At 44.5% G+C, this 15,434-nt stretch overlaps 1 protein-coding gene across 4 annotated transcripts in view; it reads left to right on the forward strand.

Moving 5' to 3' along the window:
• The window catches only part of NAV2 (neuron navigator 2), a 424,692-nt gene that overhangs the window by 181,917 nt on the left and 227,341 nt on the right, over positions 1-15,434 (forward strand). The window lies entirely within an intron of this gene.

Below are 15,434 nucleotides of genomic sequence, written 5' to 3' on the forward strand. Positions count from 1 at the left end.
ACCTGAGGGTTTACTAAGCCCCAGTCCCTGTCTGTAACACACCTCAATTTAGCTGATTAATCATTTTGCCTAATCTTGTCTTTCCAGAAGTGGCAGAAATTGAGAGACTACTTTGCTGCAGGTCACTTTGTTTCTTCCCTTGCTGGATTTGCAGGGTGGATCCGGTGATATAACCTAAACTTAATGTCTTGGAAAGGAAATGCCCTGAATGATACGTTCTCAAACTTTACTCATCACTGAGTTGCAGCTCTACAGCTGCCTTTTATCATCCTCTGAATAAATTACTCGAGTTGTAGTGCCGTCTTCCAAATTGTAAGCAACGACACAATGCGCACCCTAACATGAGAGGTACTTGGCTGATGAGCCGGAAATGTTAGCTCTTAGTTTGCCTGTGACATTGCCTGCGCCTTTCATTGCACCCTTGCTTCCTTCGTTCCTGTTAATTTCAGCTGCTTGTCTAGTCTCAGATGATTTCCATTTCTGTTCTTGTAGCCTGCCAAACTCAGGGCGAGGAAAAGCAGCAGGTGTAAACGCATAGCTGTCATCAGGAACAAACTCAGGGGCGGTATTCTGAATGCTTAGGTGACTTGCTGGAGGAACAGGAATATTTTGTCGTGGTTATCTTTGCTTCAGAAGGGATGCTTTTCTTCTTTTTTTTTTCTTTGCTAAGAAGGCAGGTGCATTTCTGCCTGGGTGACAAAGCTTTGGGTTCTTTGGCTTAATTATAAAATCCCCAAACAATTTGGGTTGGAAGAGACCTTTGGAGGCCATCTGGGAGTGGGAGTGTGCGTGGGAGTGTATGGTGGGGTGCCAGGGACATGCCCAGGAGCGGTGCAGCCTTCCAAACCCTGCTCTCAGCAGGTGGCGGTGACACAGAGACACAATCTGGCCGTGGTGGTGACGTCTCCTCCCCTGCCACCAGGACCTCGGTGCTGCTCGAGGGTGGGTGGCAGCAGCTAGACCACTGAAGACTGGTAGACTTCCCTCACCCCATCACCCAATAGCTGCTGTAGCTCGTTGAGGATGTCTCTGAGAAGAAAGACCACTTGGGAGGTGTGGAGTCAGCCTCGTGAAGGATTTCCAGAGACTGAGCTAAAAGAAGTAATGGAAGCACAAAGGCCTTGGTTTAGGTTTTCTGTACACCCTCATTCAAATCTGGGAATTAGTAGACAAAGATATTTTTCCTGTTATGCCTATGTATTGAAATACTTTTTCCCAAGGGAAATACGTTGTCCCTTGATCTTGAGAACACCCAGCCAAATGCTGGCATTCTCTGTTTTTCTTAAAGAAGTAAGTAGGCTTTGCATGTCAGTAAATTATGGCTAGCAGTCGCACTTTGCAGTGTATCCTCAGGCATCTCTTGCATGTCTTCATAGCTGCTGCTCTGTAACTGGCACCAGCTTTGGATTAGGGGGAAGGCAAGTGCAGCCAGTAGGAGTAAAAAGAACCATCGGGTTCTCTCAAAAATAACTATAAAGTATCCAAGCCCAGCATAATGTAAAAACCAGTCACTTCTCTCCCACTCAGTGCCTGCTTATTGGAAAGAGTGAATGCAGATAATTAACGTAATGCTTAGGATTATTAATAATATGTAATAGGGAAGGGTTTCACATTAACAAGCGACTACAGCTCATTTTCAGCAAAGATGCTAACCTTTCTGGTAATGTTGCCACTGATTAGCATTCGCTGTGATGCTGTGTGGTTGAAGTAGGACAGTGAATAAGCTCTCCTCTTCTGCATCAGTTCACAAATACCAGACAAATCCCTGTTTGTATATGTAATAGCAAAAGCAGTGTCAGGTGAGGATGAGGGCAATACCTGGATAACAGAAGGGTGAAGGAAATGCGCAGAAGTAGGAGGTTTGGCAATGTCATTCTTGCTTCTGAGTCACTGGTGAGCTGAAAATCTGGGCAGAGTGTGAGGGGGTGTATCGACAGGGCAAGCTAATTGCTGTCACAGCAGTTGCCTCTAATCTTATTTTCATGTATTTATAGTGTGTAAGATAACATTTTCTCTCAAGTGAGCCCTCTCGCAGGCCCCTTGGCACAAACGGGCCGTTTCGTATCAGCATCTTATGAAGCAATACTCTGACTACTCAAAAGGGATCATAATTGCTGCCTCGCCAGGTTTCGCTGGGTACATATTCAGGTTGAATTCAAGAGCTCTAATGGCCTCGATTACGGACCGATAATGAGGTTTGGTGCCACGCTCAAAGCCTGAGTGGGAAGAATGGCGAGCAAAGAGGGAGCTGAAATAGGGGACCTTTGGGACAGCTTCCAGCTTTGACTTGTGATCTTTCTTTGTGCTCCCGGGCTTTACCCTGTCCATGACTCAATTACTTATTGCACACAAGTATGAAAGATTGTTCTAATGTGGCTGGTTCTTTGTTTCCAAGGGCTGTTTTCAGCCAGTGTCCTTAGCAATTGAATCTGCTTCCACCTTGTATTCAGAGATGCCTTTTATTTGCCGTAATTATCTGCTCCTAGCACAGCTCTGCCACGCAGAAGGATTTGTGTGTGTGCATCTACACGCTTTTGAAACCACTGCCCTTTGTGTTCTGATTCCAGGCAGTAAACCGTAAGAGATAGAGGAGGATAAACATTTTGTGGCTTTTGAATCAGGGGAACAGAATTAAGTTTTCCAAGTTTCAGATAGCATTGGAGTTCCCCCACCCTCCTGTTTATGGGGCTGGGAATCAAAATACTGAGAGTGAAAGGAAAGATCAACAGTACCTGCCTTTATTTCTTCCTTCCTTCAACAACATGATCTCCGTAACTCGCTTTCCACTGTTTTTCTGATTTGTTTGGGACTTAGTAGTGCTGTAAGCATGAAATCAAAACAGATGCTCACGTCAAAAGAGAAAGCTGTTATTTTCTATTGCTTTATATATTTTTATGTATTACCTATTTGTTATACACCATTTTTTTGTACCCATTGTTAGCTTGCATACACATCATAAAATTTTTTTGTAATGGATTTCTTTCCCATTTGTAAAACTTTGGCTCCCTATCCACACTGTAGCCTACTCTCCTGTTTGTGACATTATTCAGCTTTGGAAATAATTGTGACTGTCTCGTCTAACTGCTGCTTCATCAGTTCATAGGTCCTTAGGTCAAAGAACTTTTGTCTGTAGATTAACCTAGAAAACTGATTTTAGGTGTACCCTTTGGGGAAAAAAAAATAATTGTGGTGCTCTGCATTTTTTAGTTTTATCTATTTATGGAGCCCAAAACTTGAGCAATTGAAACGTCTTCATGTTTTTTAACTCCAATTGAGACTGGTAGGAGATGCCATGTGTGATAGCCTCTATTCCTTAGCAGGAGGATAGCTGCCACCTCTGCCCTGGAGTACCAGCTCTCTCTTCCTTTGGACTTTCCCACATATTATTCAAGAATGCCTCTCCACAACCCTTTAATAGAGGAGTCTGGCTTTAGGTATGGCAGGACATGTATTTTGAGTCACACAAATGCAGATCAGCATTAACTACAACAGTGGAAATTGGTTCCAGGCTTAAATGAAGTCTCTGCTAGCCTCTCAGTACCCGAGGACCTCCTGTTAAAATAGCCATCACGTTTCCTTGGACAGCATGAAGCTATTATTATCTGGCTTTACAATTCATAAAAAGAAAACGAAGAAATACAATTCCAAAGCAGCAACTAATTGTACTCGTTTCTATTTCGGGAAGCCCAGCTGGAGGCGTTTGCCAAGCTGTCAGACCAGCTTGCCTACGTTCACAGGGGAGTTCTGCGGCAGCAGGCGCGCCTTTGACTTCCAGTGCCACAGCTCTCCTTTTCTGGGTGCTTTTCTGGGCTGATCGGGTCTGTCTTGCTCTGTTCTAACTCTGAAGTCTGAGCGTGTAGGTGTCGGGCAGCTCGTGTGCTGCCTGCACGTGCCCGGCCGCACAAGGGCTGCGCTCGGAGCCGGGCGGCTTGCTCCCCTTGCAGCCCTGCTGGCGAGGTGCTGGGGATGGCACGGAGCACGTCAGCGTTGCCAAGACCACTGCGATTAAATTGTTGGGGAGATAGAGAAAGCCATCTGCTATTTGTTCCCCCTGCCTGCTCGCTATTCGGAAAGCCGGTGCCAGACATTGCTGGCAAGGCCGGCTGACTGGGTGCCAGGCTGTCATGTGGAGAAGGCCTGGCTGCTGCTCAGCCCGGGTCAGGGGCTTGGTGCCCCGTCTGCAGGTGACATTGTGCTTATGTGTGGAAAAGGTTTGGCTGTCACTTCGTGGAGGGAAGTTGCGGCAAAGGGTGCGAGGGTAGCTGGAGCGTCCCTTCTACAGCTGGTGTCTTTGCGCTGCTGGGTGGCGAGCCCAGCTGAGCTGATAAAAACGCCCTCGCTCTCTTCGGATGCACGGCCATGAGAGCTGGTCTCGTGCCTGCTCCATCCCTGGAGATAGGTTTGGGCAATGTAGCCTGGCATCGCTGTCAAGTGGTGGCTTCAGGGTGCTGCTACGCCTGCAGTGCCATGAGGGTCAGAGGGGGCCTGCGTCCCCTTCATGCTCAGCTGGTTCAGAGGGTGCCACACCGGGATGTGGTGGGCAGGCTGCGTGCGGCTCTGACAACTTCCCTGGAGGCAAATCGTGACTGGGAACCTTCTCTGGCAGAGCGTGAAGTCCTTTGGCACATATCAAGTTCCTTAAGCAACAGGAAAATGTGCTAAAAGAATACTAAGATCACTGCAATGTTAAGGAGCTAAAGTTTATAAAATGCCAGAAGAGGTCCTAGATAAGTGCTTTTAACATTTGTTATATAGTCTTTTTGTCAATGTGGCACTGTTTTTAGTGGTATGGCCATGTACTGTTGTTTTCCTACATTGGCCGTATACAGCAGGGAGTTCGTAAGTAGTTGCTTAACAGTATGCTTTATTCAAAAAGAGCAATATTTCAGACTCAAGGCTCTCTTTACTGTATTTTATGAAATTCTTCTCTAAAAACACAATTCATAAATTCATACGTCTACTTTTTTTATTCCTCCTCCACTATGGATGTTTCCTTTGGGGTTCTTCAGTAAGTAGCGTACAATACCTAAATATTGCATTGGCTTCAGTGTAAATTCACTTCACCTCTGGGTGGGATCAATAGATGTTGGAGATGGCGTTACTTCTGTTATGTAGATCAGTGACCAAAACACTGGGAAAGTGAAAACAAGACTAACACTGCCCTTAAAATATAAACCTCATTTAGGGCCATATGTTGTATACTGCTGAATAGATTCAGAGCTTTCAGACCCTAATACTGTCTCTTTTTTTTTTATACCTGGATGTTCATCACAGTCCCATTGGCTCTGTCTCTACTCTTCAAAGTTCAAAATGATGATGGTGTTTATATATACCATCCCATATATGTATGTATGTGTGTATATATATATATATATATATAAAACCATCCCCTGGAGAGGTTTGGTGTTTGCTGTGAGCAGCAGGAGTGGTGCTGGCACGGCGCTGCCTGTCCCAGCAGCAAGTGCTAGCGGTGGGCTTACAGCGATGGATTCTCACTGATCTTTGTAAAGCAGGTTAAAGCTTTGGTATTTGCTAGTGCTCTAATTTTTAGACAATATGCTAATTACTCTTTTGAATTGGAAATGCCTCTTCAGCACAGTGCAAGAGAGATCGGGATTGACTTTGTGACGCTGTGTCGCAAACAGTGTTGAACCTTTTCCTGTTTATGTAGAAGTGCTGTTACGGTTTTCCTGGGCCAAATTAGCCATCACCACATTTTTATTCTGCTCACAATGCACGTGCGTGTGCACGCATGCATATGCATACGCAGTTGTAATCTTCTTATTGTTGTGCTCGCAGCGATACTGCCCAGAAGAATTTTTTCCTGACATCAGAGATGATGGTGATTGTGGAAGTGGATGCAGCTGCCTCAAAATGAAAAATAAAAGACAAAATAGAAACAGAAATATTTTGCATCTGTGTGGAGGAGAAAAAAAAAAAAGTAATTAGCCAAGGACAGATAAATTGGTTTATGATGAAAGCCCCAAAATGGTGGCACAAAATGTTCCAAAAGGTTTTCTGTACGATGACACTTGTGTTCAAGGTTTCAGTCCAGGGTTTCTCTGACAGATTTGTGGATTTCTGGCAGGGTGGAGCAATAGGAGAGTTAACATCTGAAACAGGAAGTCATCTCACTTTCAGAAATGAGCATTGCTATTTCAGTTTTTAATTCTGATAATTAGCAGTAACAGTTCATCCTCAAATTGTTCCTCTAACATTAGGTGGTCCAGAATTGCATGATTTAATATAACATTGTATCCTGTCTGGAAGAAGACAGGAAAAGCTAACTGCTATTAATTGCTCAAGCTATTTACTGCAAAGAAAAATTGGTTTTCCATTTATATACACATGGAAGAGTGCTACTGCTTCTGCAGAGTGATGCGCTTCAAAGACTTGAACATTGTGTATTAAACGCTAATTTCTGTTACTGGAAGTGTGTCTCAACCTATATTTCATGTCTGTTTAGCCAGGTTGCTTCTCTTGTTCCCCAGCGTGTTAGTAACGTGTTCCTCAGTGACATGCAATGTCTCTCTGTGTTCTCCTTGCCTCTTAAGCTAATACAGCAGCCTCCTCAGGTGTGCTCTCTGGCATCTTACTGCATTCTCCTCGTCCCTTCTGGCAGCCGCTCATCTGTGGAGGATGCTTCTGTGGTTCCTATCTGATGTTTGGCCAGCTATCGACCTTGTCTTTGCAGATGAAGTCAGGATACCGTAAGAGTGTTATTGAGAATGCAAATGAGCTTATTGAGATGTCCTGGTCCTGCTGTTTACACAGATGTTATACCCTAGGGGGAAAAAATTGCATCGTAGTTTGCATTTTATGTCGAAATCACTGTTATTGCAGGCCAAGATGCTGTTCACATCATTCAGTGTCTTTCTAAGAGATGGGAGAGGAAAACTGAAAGAAAAATCACACCTAAACATGCGCTGTGGTTTCCTTCCTAAAATTTGGTCTGCTGGTAGTTTCTGCTTCTGGATCTCGTGCCTAAGCACGTTCTGGTGGACCAGGTTAGTGTTTATAGCTGATGTCCATTTAAGCCTCTTCCAATGGACCCAGATGTCTTTTATTTTGTTTTATTCAAGAAATAGAGGGATATTTCAGATGAGAAGGGCCCTGAGGAGGCCTCCAGTCCAACCTCCTGCTCAAAGCAGGGTCAGCCATGAGATCAGACCACACTGCTCAGGGCTTTTTCCAGTTGGGTCTTGAAAACATTCAAGAACAGTCACGAGCACACCCTGGGCTAGGTGTGTCCCTGCCTGGTTGTCCTCATAGTGGCCAAGTTTCTCCTTATACCCAGCCTAAACATCTTGTTGCAGCTTATGCCTGTTGTCCCCTGGCCTCCCGTTGGGCACTGCAGCATAAAGCCTGTCTCTGGAAGCTCCCCGGGGCTGCTGCAACATGCCCCGAAGCTGTCTCTTCTCCTGGCTGAAGAGGGCCCTTCCTCAGCCTCCCCTCACAAGGCAGGTGCTCCAGGTCAGCCATCCTGCTGGCCCTCTGCTGAGCTCCCTCCAGTTGGTGCAGACGGGTGGACGCAGAGTGGTTTCTTTGAATTAAAATCAGTGCTGGCTCACTTGTAATTGTCTCCTTACCACCGTGCTGCCCGTGTGGATGTTTCTCTGAAGTCTGTTAACGGTGATCCAAAGAGAAGGACACTGCATGGTTCCACATTGGTTCTTGTTTGAGAGTAGATGCATGTGCTTTGTGGGGGGTGACGAGGTCGAATAGATGATGTTTTTCTAAAGGGACTAACTGAGTGAGCTGAGGAGACAGGGAGCTGGTTATGACGAAGGTTGGGACTTCCACTACTTCTTCAAGATGCCAGAGCTGCAAAGTCTGGAGGTATAATTGAAGGTGAAACAGATGTTAGAGGCATATCGGAGCTTCATTGCGGATCACTGTCTACAAAAGCTGATATTTATCCAGTTATTTTCCAGATGATGCTTTTTTTTTTTTTTTTAACATGCTGAGGGAGCAGCTGTGCTTATTTTATCCCACTCCTTTAAGTCATTTTGGGCAGTTAAACAGATGGATGCATTTTGAAATCCAGTTGCGTCTCTTTCAGCATCTGTAACGTCATTGTTCCCCCTGCCAAGCAGGGTACAAGCAACCAGAGCATCTAACGAGCACTTTGCCTGTGACAAGGTGCCCCGTTTGCCAACATCCAGTGGTACATTAGTGTTGTGATGGGGACGATGGGCTTCTACCGCTTTCACAGCACCATGACTTGAGTTTTGCTGCTGGCATAGGCAAAACTTGTGTTAATTCCAGTACAGGAGGTGACTGCATCTCTGGAATGCAGGAAATCGTCCCATCAATTGAATTCCATCTATCTGAAAAGAAGGCTGCATGTTACGTATTATATGATAAGCTTCAGCCAGATCTTCTCTGGGGGTGATACTGCATGCTAGGGCTGTGTGTGGGGTTTCGACGCTGACACCTTTGCAAAATATTCCAAATACAGTGAGTAGCACTATTAGAAATCACACGATGAGATGTTTAAGGTAAATGCGATGCTGTCAGGCCTTTATACTGTTGATTTAAAAAATATAAATTGAATAAAAAATCACATGTAAAATTCTGGGTGACAGGAAACCTCAGGATAGAATAATATCCTGTCACTTAACACAAGAAGTTAAATATTGAAATATCGAGCCTGTTAAAGGCAACAAACATCATGAATCATTACTTCCTTTGTTTTGTTATGAAACCAAAATAGGCAAAACATTGCAACACTCAGTGACTTTTTGGATGTGATATTTGGGTGACTGATATTGCAAAAGCTTGGAAAAATCTCTATTAAAGCAGTAGGAGGGGCAGTTAGTAGTTTGCTAATGGGAGAACCAAGGAGATGCCAGGATGCTTGAGAAGGGAAACTTGGTCTTGCCGTGCATGAGGATGCTTGGTGGTCTTCAGGCTTGAGAATTCAGTATTAGACTAGAAGGCAGGAAGAGTAATTGTGTCTTGTACATTTCCTTGCAAAGTGATTCTTGAAATTTTCTGGTTTTAAACTGAGCGTGATGTTTAGCGTTTGTTTGTATTTATATATTTAAATACATATATTTTCAATATAAACCAAATTGGTACTTTCTGTTTATCCACAGTTTATGGTAGTCTTCCTCAAACTACCTTGTGATGGATTATCACACTGGAGATGGAGGTGACACATCATTATTACGGTGATTGTTAGTTTGTGCAAGTTGATTCTCAAGAACGGTCATGGCTGCTGGGCTTAAGGTTGACCTCAGTTATGGCTGCGTGAATTTGAAGAAGTTTCACTGAAATTTCAGACTTAAAAATTTCAGTAGGGCCACTGACCCCCACCTTCACCTTCTGAGGATGTGCTTGGATTTTGTCTTATCACTAAATCAGGACAGTTGGCAAGTGGAAGTTGGCAGCATTCGTACTGGGGCATCGTGTTAAGTGCTTTCAGCGTTTCCTTTTATATCATTATGAACTGTCCAGGTTGTTATATATATTCAGCTAACACATTCAGAAAAAGCTGGAGTTCGTAGCACTGCAACTAATCACTATGACACTGTGTGGTGCATTGCAGGTGACCTCCAGTGGAGAACTGCTCCCGAGTGGTTGCCCTGTGGGAATGCTCTCTTTTTTTGGCTTCTAGTGGCTGCCTGCAGACTGGAGAGGCCTGGACACCAAATTCGGTTGCGAAGTGTACTTGGCAAAGCCTGCAAGTGCAGGACGATGTTTGTGTTCCTCTGATAGCCAGCTGGTGAGCATGGCAAGCACAACTTCCACGGCTCCAGAGCTGCGCTGTACGTCATCAACCCAGCTGTGTGCCTGCGCTCAGTAAGCAAGGGGTCTGTTCTCATACAAATTTGTTGGTTACGTGCACCAATGGCCAAGGAGATAATGTGAATATAGGACAGGATTGGATCAGCAATTTAAGTAAGATTTGATTAATACTTGACATTTTAATGACAAATTCTGGTGTTGGCTGTAGTAAAACTATATTGATTTAGAGCTGTCTGATTTAGAGCTTTATGACTGTCAGCATTTTGTTTGAACAGTCATCATTTGGTCTTCAGAAAACAGCTGAAGTTGCTTGATGGTAATTTGGCCAATTTACATTCGTTCAAAACCGCTAATGTGGAAGAAATTTATGGCAGCTTAGGCTAGGTTGGAATGCCTAAGCAGATCCAGCTGAAATAAAGCCTTATATTCTGATTTGCTTCTCAGGTGATTTTTGTCTACCTTCAGGCTATGACCACTCTTGCAGATGATGGAGTGGGTGTGTTTGAAATGTGCCAGTGAGGGACAGCAAGCTTCAGAAGGCATAATGGCGTGAGATTGTCAGCTGGTGGTGTGACATAGCTTGTAACTCCAGGATTTTCCTTCCCAGTGTTTCTCGAGAAGACAGGGAGTATAGCAGCAGAAGACAGGGAGTATAGCAGCACAGGGAAGAGAACTTTTTTTTTTTTTTTTTTTTAATTCATCTACATATTTCACCTTAACTTGATGATTCTTACCACTGAAGTGCATTCGTGGTATTTGGATTATCACCACCTTCCTTCTGTGATGTGCTCATTAGTGTGATTCTAGTCACAGATGCTTTCTTAGCTTTTCCAAATACATGAAGCCATGGACAACGTCAAATCAGGCATAAAATAATATAGGAGCTGGTACTGTTAACCTTGAGGAAGCAAAGGACACATGAATAGATTAAGAATACCCAGATGCACATCCCTGTTGGGAGGATGTGATTTGTGAGAATCCTTTTAAAACGGTATTGAAATATTTATCCCAGGTGCTGTTAGTGGCATGGGAAGATGTTTATTCTTATGATCGCAGATGTTAACAGATAGTGAATCAAGGTGAGCTGTAGGTTGGTGTGACAAAGCTAGGCTGGTAGGATCATAAAATGTATGCATTATGCACTACGTGCGCACAGTGGTCAGTGCTGTGACCACAGTATAGTCAGGCAAGGTCTTACAGTACGCATCTAAAACTTAGAGCATTGCAGAAAGTGTTACTTGAAACAAGCTCTTGCGTCCCAAATCCCTTCCACTCCTGTTCTTGCTGAGTTTAAGTCTCAGGAATTTACTTAAAGTCAGAAGGAGGGGCCTTTCCAAAGCCAGTCACAGCACCTCTGTTAGGATGTCTGTCTCCTGCCAGCTGAGCCCAGTTGTACTAGATCCTGAGAAGGTGAGATGGCTACAGGTCCAAAAACAACTGCAGCAAAATGAAATAGAAGCAGCAGCTCAGTGTTGTTGCATTTGCTCTAACAGTAGAAATGCATGTAGCTTTTGAGTAAAGCACTACCGGAGTTATCTTTAAGTAAAATGCTGGTCATGTAATCCAGTGATAAATACATTATGAAATTTTTAATTAAAAAAAGTCTGGAAAGAGGTAAGGCAAATTATTTCAGTGTGGTTGTGATGCCAGCTCCTACAATTCATCCTGACGTTACAAAAACATCAAATGTTCTGCTACAGAAACAGTACTAAATAGGAACATTTTTCAGAAGATGCTCAATTAAAATGGTGCCATTTCGTGTCACCATGTGCAAGTCCTGCCTGCATCGCTGATGTTGCAAGTGAAACTTTATGTGCGTCTTCTAAAAATGCACCAAGGGTGTTTCTTGTCCAGATGGAATTTACCTTGTGTATTTGTTAAAGCATGACACTGTTATAAAATGAGGTGGAATTAAACCCAGTGTGAATTAGAAACATGTCGGGGAATTACAAAAGGGATTTTAGATCAGAATTAGTGTAATACAGAGGAGATTTTTGTGAAAAGAACTGGGAACAGAACCAAGGTTTTCTCCTTTGCTCTATATAAAGAACTCACATGTACAGATTATAACTGCTGTGGTGAGCGGATGCCAAATTATATAATGCCTCCACCACTATTCCTGTTTTCTAACCTCAAGAGTTCCTCTTTTGGGAACACAACCAAAAAAAAAAAAAAAAAAAGCAGCTTGATCACATTTATACCTTTATGGTTCTTCCATGCAATGGTAACACAAATCTGCAGACCGGATTGGGCTTTTGCATATCCGATACTGTGATCAGTGACAACGGATGGATTTGAATGTGCAAAATGCCTGCGGTGCCAAAAATAGGTCCATATTTATTCCTGTCATAACTTCACTGAAGTTAATGGAGTTGAGCCAAGGCTGGATGTGCCCACAGTCTATAGGACAGCTGGCCTTCCGGCAGCATTTGTTTGACAAAAATGCTTTTGTAAGAACAATTATGTCTTCTGATATTGACGGTATATATGGTGACATCTCAGGAATATTCATGTGGATTGAAAATGCATCAGATGCATCTACAATGCCTAAAAGACAAGGAAAGCACAGATAAAGATATTTGCAAGCAAGAAGCGAGTGCGGTTCCATCAGCAGTTCTGGACTACCAGCCCACTTAATGAGGCTTTCTAATTGTAATAATAATTCTACATACTTTGTTCACTAACAGTAATGTAACTTTTGGCTTCATTGAGGATGGATCTTGAGCACAATTTGAAGGGAAGGTCTGATTCTCTCATCTTTTGCTGCATTTGGTGAAGTTGGTCATTTTACTTGCAATAGCCATGTGCGATCCATATAGGCATTTTCTTTCCACTTGGGTTCAGTTGTTAATTGGTAGTGTCTGAGCAATGAGGGCAGCCTCAATGGTTTTAGCTTTCCAGAAACATTCGCCCCATTCATCCAGATTCAAGAGCAGTCAACCCTGGTGGTTTTTTTTTTTTCAGTTTACTGGTTTTGTTTTGGGCAATGTGCTGACTTGCCTGCAAGCTCTTGAACTACGAATTATTCAAATAGCTTCTGCTGAAGTACTGGGCTGCTTAGTAACATTTTGAGAATATTAAGCCAGTTCTTGACACCAGCCTTGGCACCTCAGATGGCGCTAAATGGCCGCAGCTTGACTCCTGAGCAAAGGCATTTCCCGAGCTTAAAAATCAGTCCTAGAAGCCAAGTCAAGTCACTACTTCTTTTATTTATTTATTTATTTATTTTCTTCCAGGGAAGTAAAATGCTTGTTTGTAGCATTTTTATTTTTTTCCTTCCACATGCCCCCAGTCAGGGAACAGGGTGGATGCTTACTGGACCTCAGGCAGATAAGGGAGAATGTTGTGGTTATTCAAGCAAAAATACTCATCATCTTAGAGCTGCAGGGGAATGTTCTCCTAGTTAGTGGCTCATCTGACATTTGTGGCAGGAAAAAATGAAGCTCTCGCTTTTTAATATTGCTTACTCTAAAAGCTTGGATACAGAAATCTGGGTGATGGTTTCTGGATCCCATTGACTGTCCAGAAAAAAAAAGTAGTTTCTTCTAAAAATGCTAGCTGTAAAAACAGGTAAAAGTAATTATTAAGAGAAAAATAATTATTAGTTACTTGAAAAGATGGACCAAATTAGCATTGTCCTTTTTTGTAGATCTAGGCAGTATGTGACCTGTTAACAGTTTATGGCCTCATGTTATAGGTGCATTGCCACTGGATGCAGTATGTATCATCAATAATCATTCATGTATCATTCAATAATTATTAAAGCAGCAATTGGAAGAATCATTTCATTTTACTCAAATTAGCTATGTATCTGTCTTGGTGTACTGTAACCTAGCCAGTTTCCCAAGATGAAAACAGAACAACAAAACCTGGCAAGTCCTGTGCATCTGGGATTGGTGGCCTGAACCTAATAAAATGTGTAAGTGAAGAACAGAAAATAAAGCTGTCAATTAGATCTTCTAATAGCTTTTAAACTTTACTGTATTTTATTACAGGCCTAAAATTAGCCTTGTTTTCAGGCTTGGATCTTTTTCAAGCTTTTCGTACTTGAGCCCAACCTTTTTAGTTAGGAAGGCTGAGTTTTCAGCACTAAACAATGGAAATGGTATCGTAGCATTTTACACATTTCTGTTCCCATAACTACCAGTCCTTTCGTATGGCCAGTCTGACTTTCTTTGTCAAGTTGTTGGGCTTTGAAATTTTCAATACAGTTGTGCCTAAGCAGGTACTGTGCGCTGTTTTTATGGCAGGGAGGTAAACATTGGAAGATCGCTCCCAATGAGGTGGATGAATGGAGATGGGCTGTTTCCAGCCTCAGATTAGTGGAATAAGAGCTAGACTGGAAACACAGTTGCTCATAAAAATAAATTTGTAAAAAGTTACCCTCTTAGAGTTAATACAAAGCTGCCTGTGGGGCTGATAGATACATATTTTCAGATGTGCTGAATGTCCTAGGAGCAACACAATGCCTAGTTAATGTGGGAGCTTCGTGTGTGCTGTGGGAGCTTGAATTCGGCGACCAGGGGGTGATGCTAAGCGGGAGACAGAGCAGACAGTGGTGGTGGTTTGTCCAGGCTTTGCTTTTGGGTTAATATGAGACAGCTAAAAGCAAAACCCCAAAACAATATCCAAGTAGTGCCTGATGTCTTCTGAAACGTACTTTGAGTACTTACTGTCTTCTGAAGCTGTCTTTTGTGTTAATGGAGACAGGACCTTTTTACACTGAAATACTGAGGCATTTAGCAAGATTGTAACACATGCTCTGACTCTCCAATTCTGCCCCTTACTCCCTCTGTGACTTCGGCTAAGTCATCTCAGATGACATCCCCAGAAGGATGCAGGGATGCGGGGACTCATCTGGTTTCCAGTTGAGCTTTCTCACTCCTCAAACACTCTCCTAGCCTTGCTGCCTCATCCTAGAGCCCTTCACACCCTGGAAACGCTGCAGGTTTGGGTCTGAACCAGCCCAAGATGTAATAACCCGTCCTTGCACCTGGTGGGACGTGGGGTGCCACATGACTGGGAGCACTCTGTGGGGCAGGCATAAGGCCAAGGAGTGCCCCGGGACCCTTCAGGAGGGCTGCGGGTGCTGCTGTGGGGACCCTTCCCTGCCCCCCAGCCCCTCACAGAGGCTGAGGGGAGCGGGGGGGCTGAGGGCCGGCCGGGGGCCTCACAGGGCTGCCATCCCCTCCGCGGGAGGCTCCCGGAGCCCTCGGGGCTTTCGGTGCGAGGGCCCCGAGGCGGTTGGGCTCCGGCCCCTCCCCCGGCAGCGCCGCCCCGGCTCCCCCCGGGCTGTGGCGGAGCCCGGCCGCGCCTCAGGCGGGAGCCGAGGCAGAGCGCGGCGGGCGCGGGCAGCGCCTACCATGAGGCGGCGGCCGCTCCCCCCCCTCCCCGGCAGCTGAGCGCGTACACGGGGATCCGGGGCATTTCGGCGTGTTTCGGGAGCAGGCGCTTCTCCTTCCCCGGCGTCGCCGTCCTGTGGGCAGCTCTTAAGGCTTCTAAGAGGCTTGGCTCGGCGAGGCTGGCGTCCAAGGGCATCAGTCATTAAGGCGCTGAGCTGCATCTGCTGCTCGGCTCAGAGCGGAGAAAGACATCTTAAGCTGGAAATCCTGCAGCAGCAGCAGGTTCCTGGGGGGCTCGGGGATGCAGTGACGGGGAGACGGAGCGAGAGGCGGCTCTGC

The sequence above is a fragment of the Anas platyrhynchos genome, chromosome 5, assembly GCF_047663525.1.
Source record: "Anas platyrhynchos isolate ZD024472 breed Pekin duck chromosome 5, IASCAAS_PekinDuck_T2T, whole genome shotgun sequence".
Classification (NCBI taxonomy): domain Eukaryota; kingdom Metazoa; phylum Chordata; class Aves; order Anseriformes; family Anatidae; genus Anas; species Anas platyrhynchos.